Raw genomic sequence first — 8857 nt, forward strand, 5'->3', positions numbered from 1 at the left:
GGTGCATCAATCTGTGTTGGAAGTTGTTTTCTTTCATGACCTGAAATACTTCATTCCCTGAAATACTTCAAACCTTCTTTACTTGATGTGCATTTTGAGAAATCTGCCATGATTCTGATGTTCTTTCCATTACAGGTGATCTGTTTTTTTCTTTAACAGCTTTTAATATTTTGTTCCTTTGCTGAATTCCTGGAATCTGGATTATTATGTGTCTAGGTATAGATTTTTGTTTTGATTGTGGCTAACTAGAGTTCTGTATGCCTAACTTAACTGTATTTCAGATTCTCTTCCCATGCTCGTGAAAATTTTTGCTACTACTTCTGCAAATGGTCTTTTTACGTCCCTTGCGGTGACTCTTGCTGTTTCTTTGACACTTATTAGTCATATTTTGTTTTTGTTTGCATCATCTTGCAGCTGTTGGATTGTTATTTCCTGGTTCATCTTATTTTTAAGAGCTCTTTCCTTTCATGTTAACTAGATACCAAGCTGAGTTCAAGGTATGAAAGTCTATCTTCAGTTTCATTCAAGCAATTTTCCTAGCTTTCAGTGGAATTGTTAATGTCCTGGATAACCCTCTGAGTCTGTCTCATGTAGTCGAATTCTTTCCTGTACTGTTCACTCAATGTTTCCATCATTATCCTGTTCCCCTCTATGGTTCCTTATCTATGTCTTCTTTAGATGTACTGAACAATTCTTTCATGACTGTTGCAATTTGCTTATTACCTAACAGATTATTTCTGATCTAATTTCCTCCATAGCCTGATGAAGTTTTTGTTTTTGTTGCTGATTTTTGTTTGTTTGTTTGTTTTTACTTCAGTTGCTATCATCACAGAAATTTCAGGTGTGTGGCTTCCAAGTTCTTTATTTCCTTGTCTGCTGGGCTTATTCTGGGTGGGCTGGAAGTCTGAGATTGCCTTTTGCTCCTTCTTTTGGACATTTTGCAGCTTCCATTGTTCACCCTGGCACAACAGCCATGGTAGGGTTTTGCAGTAAGGGTGGCAAGACTGCAACAGTGGTGGGTGATGTAGGCACCCCAAAGCTTCTGCTGTCCAGGACTCAGAGTTGCTCCTGTGATGGAGAGGGGGTGTGAGCTGAAGCAAACCAAGCTCCCAGGATGGTGTATTTCTTATCTATGTTAAGGTGATGTTTCACCAAGTTACTAAGTTAAAAACCACAATCATTTTATCCTTTGTCTTTAAATTTAGTGTACACTAATAGTACATACTTAAATATCATTTAAGAAAAAAAAAGTCCAGGCCCAGGTTACATCTCAGTGTCACAGAGTGTGCCCAGCTAGAGCAGAGTCCTAAGTTTGGCACCTAGTACAAAGAAAAGGGGGGGGGCTGAAATGAATGGCAGGAAACTTTATTTGAAGAGCAGAGAGGAGAAGGACAGCATCTTATTTTGATGCCAGTTTTCTGATATTAAACTCCAAGCAAAGAAACAGAAACTACAATTAATATTATTTAATGCAACAATATATATCCTGCAAACTTTTCTTTTATGAAATTGATTCTACTTTACTCATTTCTCCTTTCTTCCAAAGAAAAATGTTTGCTAATTATATTTTTTCTACTGCAGTTTATCCTCTCTTATGTGTTCAACATAGTGCCTGTAAATGAAGATTAATATTTACTTAACAAACAAGTGCTCCACTCCTAAAAATTAAGCTTGATATGGGACAAAAACAAATATTTCACTATGACTGAATTGACCTAAGAATGATAGAATGTGAAGAAAAATAATTACTAATTTATTATGCTTGTCTATAAACAAGTTCAAAAGTAACTCTTAAGAGACTGAATGATCACTTTTAAATACATTAGTTTTATTAGTATAGTTTTCCTTCCAATTGTTCAACAAACTTTTTTGATGGGCAAAATATTAGATCTGTCCATTAGCTATGATATAACAAATGTGGAAAGTTTTGTTCAGTCCTAGCTCTAGGAAGGCTGTAAACAGGCAGATCGCTATGAGTCCTATCTAGTAGTGAGATCCTACACACCCTGTAGACGCTTCCCTAAAATACAAAAAAAGAGAGAAATTTGAATATTATAACCATTCAATTCATAGTGGTAACATTGCCAAAATCATTGTACTATAAGTATCGTTTCCCCATAGGATCAAACTTAGTTCATTCTTTTGAAATTGCATGTTTCCCCTAAAACTTGACAGCTTATTCAGGTTATGTTTAGTACTCTTACTTTAGCAATTCTTTCAAAGTATTTTTAGATCATGTGTTTCAATGTGGTCATTGTAACTTTCTAAATTATTCTGAATAATTTTTAATCCATTACTTAATACATCATGCTATCTCTGTTATCAACTAGTATAAATATCAGCCTTATGATCAATTTATATCTGTTAAAAAGTCCATCTGAATAATTCTTAGTTTTGTATTTCTACTCTCAAAGTACAATTAGTTTTTTTTAATTTTTGTTTGCATCTAAAGTAAAACATGAATGGATATTCTCTTTAAAACATAGACTAATGATGATGTTAATGACCTTGAGACTTTTTAAACTGTACGTATTTCAAAATTATTAGAATTTTGAAAATCACTTAGAAAGTAGCTGAATATCATTAGAGTTCATTGAATTTTACCAAATGGTATGCCATTACAAGTTTATCTGCTTAAATTTAGAAAGTAAGCTGATTACCCTAATGGCATGCAGTGACGTGCCAGGTAGGTTTTGCTTTCTAACTTTTATAGATGTTCACATTAGCAACAAGAAGGCATCGTCATCATGATCCAAGGACTTAATGGAAATCAGTTTCTAACATAGCATATATTGTCCTTGAAACACGAGCCAGCAAAATGAGAGGTTCAACAGTACTCCACGTAATAAAAAATAGATCAAAGACATCCCGACAAATTCAGAAACTATTTCAGCTATTATGCTTCTACATCATTGCTTGGAACATGTTTTGCAATGGTAGCTGAGAAGTAAGTTAAGAATATTTCAATATTTGCATGTATTTATTATTATATTATAATATCATATATATTTTTAGCTTGCAGAAACAGAATTTGCTGAACAAATTTAATTTTTTTAAATATTCAAACTGAACATAAGATTAAACTCAGTATAGTATAGGTTTGCATAATATTATCATATTATTTAGACAAAAAATTGGTCAAAACAACATATTGATAGTTTACACCTGGCTTAGGTCCTTCTTTTATAATAATACTGGTCTGTCACTCAACTTTCCCATTTAATTAGATAATACGCAATTGCAATAGTTTTGTATAAAACCTCTCTTCCTATATAAAATACATATCTTAGTTCTAAAATGATACACATTAAAAACACATTTTTGACTTGCACTTGGAAAACAAATGATTGTTTCTTTGATCAAACTACCTTGTAGCAGGAATTTAAAAGGCTAGTGATACACTTTTAAAACTGAATCAAAAGTAACCTTCCTTTAACTTTGTATGGTCATTATCCTTTGTTTATAAACATATGAAATGATAGCTTTATTTCTTTTTACAGATAAGCAATTTGTTTATACTCTTATACCAAATATGACAATATCTTATTTTTTGTTAAATTTATTATAATTTAAAATGTTTTAACTTAGAATAAAGTGACTTCAATGCATTTTTATTCCTATTTCAGTGATAATAGCAATGGGGACCACAGAAAATGGGGTTTAATATAATGACAATGATCATGGCTTTTAATTCTAATTGTTCATCTATTCTTTTAAAATTTGTATTTTGAAAACTTTGAAAGCGCACATAAGCATACTGAATTTTCTGACTCGTAAAGGGAAATCTTCTTTCACCTCTTTGCCACGTAAGAGTTAACTCTGTCCCCTAGAGGGCTGCAATCTGTAAGTTAGGTCTGGAAGGCAGCAAAGGCAACCTGGGCTTGAAGTAACACTTCTGTTGTCAAGGGTTACTGAGGGGGGAAGGGAAGGGGCGGGAGGAGAGGAGTTACGGAAATGAAATAACATCAGTTCAAATGCTGTACATGTATTTGGGATAAGAGCTGGATTCTGTGATATTTTCACATTTTTCTGTTTTCATTTATTTAGTTTACACATGGCTGGTGAATTCATGGGCTGCTGGCTGTTGACTTTTTCTTATAGCACTTTTCAATAGCATTCAGCTGAGAATTACAAGTGTGATAATTTTGTAATTAAATTTAAATCTACTTTTGCTATTTACTTGTACATACACTGAACTGATGGTGTTTCTCCATTGTGTAGTCACCAAATACCTTCCATACAACTTGATGGAAGGTCTGCGTCACTTCCATTTAGATGAACATTGTTTCACAAAATTACTGCTCATTGGAAAGAGTATGCTTAAAAGCTTAATATGATACCTATTAAATTCAGCTATTAATATTCTAATTTTTTAAATTAACTTTACTGGTGGTATACTGAAGTGTTTTCACACAATGTTATATTTCGGGTAGTTACTAAGATTGGCCTCAGTGTAAATCTCTTTCTTAGGCCAATTTGCATTACTAATGGATTTGGTAAGAGAAAAACTACAAAGGAAATGTGGCAATTAACATTAAATATTTGACATATTTTGACATTCTTATATTTATGTTGATATGTTTTCATGTCAATATTCTCACGCCAGATATTTCTAAATTATTCATTTCCAGAGTAAAGATGATGAGTGTGCCATTGTCATTGATAACATTTTTAACAATATCTGATACATTTGATGAATACATGTCATGGTTTAAAATCGGTACCCTCATTTTAGTTTATAAGAATTTAATCTATTTTAAGTTTCTGTATTTGGAAGATCTGTGCATTTTTTAAGAATAAAATTGGGTGTATTTTTTGTAAGTGAAGTGCAGAGGTATTTAATTATATAACAATTCCTGGACTTACAGTATCAGGATTAAACATAATAGGAAGCCAAAAAAAAAAAAAAAAATGAGAAGGAGGTTTTTCCTACCGAAAGTGTGTATCTTCTTTCTCTAAAAAATGTTCTTTAAAATCCTTTGTACTATTAAAGCCACCGCACGCAGACAATTAAAAGCGGTATGAAATGATAGATCACATGACAGGAGTTTAAATGTGACGATTTCCCCCCTTGGTTAAACATCGCAGCAGGCATTATAATACCAGAGGTAACGAATCAATTAAATCCATTTTCCCCTCCGCACCTCCAAAGCTGCGGGTGTAGCTCTGCCTTGTAGTTTAGAGACGGAGCAGCAGTAGGACCCGGGGGTCTCCTCAGCCACCAATAGAAGCGCACACTTGGACCTATTTGTATGCAATGCCTTCTGCTCTGCGCATTAATAGTAATACAGATAAGGGGTTTGAAAGAATTCTGTACTGAAGAAGGATTGAACATTTTCCAGTGGCTGATACTGAGAAGGAACGAGACTTTACTCTCTCGCTGTTTCCTCATTCTTAGGTCTAAAAGTCTCTGGCAGCTTATGCTTGGCTTAAACTCGGGAAGGTCTCCGTGCACAGCAAAGTTGGAGGGCTGAGCCTGCACCGCCGAGCCGCTAGATTTCTGAACACAGTCTTGCCCAAGGGTAAGTCTCGTCAGGGACTGCAAAGGAAGGGACAGGCGGCTTTAAAACGGTGAGAGGGGACTTGCTCCTTGCACCGGTGGTCTTTGGAGAGGAGAACGGGTGCGGAAAAGACTGAGCAGTTTGTTCAGCGATTCTGACTGATGCACCAAGGTAGTAGGCAGGAGAATCGAAAATCTTTAGGCTAAATCGGACATTGCAGCCTTACGCTCGGTCAGGATTCAACAAGTTTCCCAGCGGGGATGCGATGGTTATTTCCTTGCAAGTTCCGCAGGGTGTTCGTTCTGGGTGGGCTGCGCCTGCTTAACAAAGAAGTTTCAGGATTTTTGTCTTTGCGGTGTGGCTGGCTTCACCCTAGCCTGAGAGGCTGGTTACCGCATTGTGGGTGTCGTGGGGACACGCAGGGAAGGGCCCTTGGGGATCTCGCAAGCATCAGCTGCCTGCCTGCTGGTTAGGGCTGGGCAAGTTTGCAGTGACATTTCAGTGTCGCTGAACGCACCACCGTTGTTCGTGACGTGCAATGAAGCATAGAAATTATCAAGCTCTCCGGAGCTCCAAACTTTTAAAGCATTCTCCCAGAGAATGCTTACTAGCGGGGGACTTCGAAAATGAGCATCACTGGGTGATTTGGGGCGAACTCTTGTTGATGTGTAGGTGATGGAATCTTTCGGGATCTGCGTTTCCAACCTGCCGCTTTTGACTTGGTAACCCGCTGCTGTTGTGGAGAAAGATGGGGTGATGGGTAAATCTAAGCCAAAGGGGAATTTATTTCAGGAGGAGAGGGGAAGGAGGGAGAAAGAGGGAAGGGAGAGAAATGAATGAGCAAGGTGTACCCCATCTTTCACACACAAAAACCTCACGCGTGGGAGGTGCCAATAAACACTCCAGTTGGTGGCGTTTAGCTGGAAAACAAATTGCAGGAGGTCCCGGAGCCTGTGCATTACTGATGGAGCGCTGTGCCCTTCCGGGGTCCTTCTCGCTCCTTCTCCCTGCCCCCGCTTGCCTGCTGCGATTCCCCTGCGCTGGACTCGGGGTGGTGCGGGTGCGATTCAGGCCCGCGGCGCAGCGGACACAATGAGGGAAGAGATAGAGCCCTGCGGGCGGCCGTGCGGGAGCTCAGCGTGGCCACCCCGCCCTCAGCCTGCGCTGCAGATCAGCTGGCGCTGCGGTGCTGGGAGGCGGCTGGCGGCCCCGAGATGGGGTGTGGGGTCTGAGAAGGGGACGCGCACCTGGCCCCACAGGTCTCTCCTAGGGGGTCATTGGACTGCAGATAGGTGGGGGTGCGGGAAAAGATGCGCCCCTGCAGCCTTGGGTCTGCGCTTCTTCCCGAATATCCCCAGGGTGCACCCCAGCACCCTCAAAACCTGCACACCTTGAAAAAGAAAAGACCCAAAAGCACAAGGGGGGGGGACACTGATGAGACCTTAAGCGCCCACAGGAATCAATCGATATGGGGCGATTCTGGCCATTGGTCAGGCTTCTCTGTGCTTTTGAAGTGGACTGCTTTACTCGGGGCTTTGAAACGCTGTCACCTGCTCCCTGAGCAACCCGCGGGTCAGATTTCCAGACCGAGAAACTCGCCAGAGAATCCTTGGACAGATGAAGGGAGGAGGGCACTGCGAGGAGCTTCTTTGCACACCACGGTGTAACCCTGACCTCGGCACCTCCCACCCTGTCGCGCCCCCATCAGGGAGTGCCCGACCTTGTTAATTCCTCTGAGTACCTCTCTACCCTGTGTAAGTGGTTGTCACCAGCCTCGGTGTCACAAAGGCCTGCTAACAGAAGGCCGGTGCGGTTTTTTAAGTAGTGGTAAGCGAGTGTTTCCTTTGGAGGTTGATTACTACCCCCACTGGCTGAGCCTATGTGGAGGAAGTGGCTGTCAACATGGAATTGTGTGAAAGGGATTCTTCAGAGGAAACCAATTCCTTCCAGTACATGTTGGAAGACAATGTCATATCACACACACACACACACACACACACACACACTGCACTTTGCATCTGCCCTCTTCATTGTGTTCAGGCATTAGGACTTAATGTTAAGCAAAGCATTAGGATAATCAACTTTTATTTGTAGCTAATTAGAAGCCTCATATCTGGGTTTCAGGTTTCAATGTGTATGCTGGTATTGTTTGGGGGTGCTCAGTTGTTTGTATTCTATGTCTTAGTAGGCACAGGTAGCTCCTCTGAAAGCAGTCGTGTAGCTGACTTGTAGCTGATTCATTGAAGGGGAGAAACAAGGTTGGAGACTGTTCCACCAACCCTCTGCCTTCACACCCAACCCCCCAAAGAAGGAGAAATGACACGAGCAGCCACCCAGCACAGATATCAAGCTGGCAAAGCGATTCTACTTCTTATTAATTCATTCCTTGTACCATGGGGGGGGGGCAGAGGTTCCTCCAGTGGGGAGTATGTAAAGAATGAGCTATCACTACCATGGGTTTGGGGCTTGCTTGGGTTCTACAACCCACATTTTCCTGCTCTGTGCATCTTTCTGTTTGGTCCTGTACAATCTACAGAAATGAAGCACAATGACACAGCTGTATTTCCCCGATGGAAACTTGCTCCAGTAAACAGCTGTTCATCACACATTTGCTGTATTTCCACTTCCTTCCTTTGACTTCCCTTCCCTTACCCTGTCCTTGAACCCCAGTTACACCTCCCAGGCCATATCCCCTGAAGGTTAGTGATTTCCAGTGATGTAGCACTCTGCCAAAAGGAGGAGGAGGGCAAAACCTGCAACAGCTATCCAGGGAGTCCCCCAGGTGGAAGGCTGCTTTCTCTTATTTTATCTGCACAAAATAAAACAAACTTCCTAATGTCTCCCCAAAGAGAAACATGTTCTTCTCCATAATTGTATTTTATTTTATGCCATAATAGAATCAGTTCAAATATGAGATGACATTAATGAGAGGTAAAAAGGGAGCTATACCCTTGTGTGCAGTATTTAAGAACTAGTGTTGTGTTTTGATATGAAATGTCATCTTTTGGCAGAACGTGTACTTGATATATTAGGGCTATTTTTGTTTAAGCAAGATTCAGCATGTTACATTCCACATTAAGCTGAACATCTCAAGACCCAGCAAAATGTGAATTTAAGGAAACAAAACAAACCAAAAACAAAACAAAACAACAAAAACAAGCCAAGGCTGCAAAGGAGTCAGACCTTTGGCAGCTTGATGAATGCGCAAGTACAGGGCACCATTTCGAACGTCACCTGAGGTGTGCATGTACCAACCCAAGGGAGAATGAGTTCTTTCTTTTTGCCTAAAAAAATGATGTTCTCTCTCTCTCTCTCTCTCTCTCTCTCTCTCTCTCTCTCTCTCTCTCTCTCTCTCT

This window comes from Octodon degus, unplaced genomic scaffold, assembly GCF_000260255.1.
Source record: "Octodon degus isolate 3935 unplaced genomic scaffold, OctDeg1.0 scaffold00066, whole genome shotgun sequence".
Lineage (NCBI taxonomy): Eukaryota > Metazoa > Chordata > Mammalia > Rodentia > Octodontidae > Octodon > Octodon degus.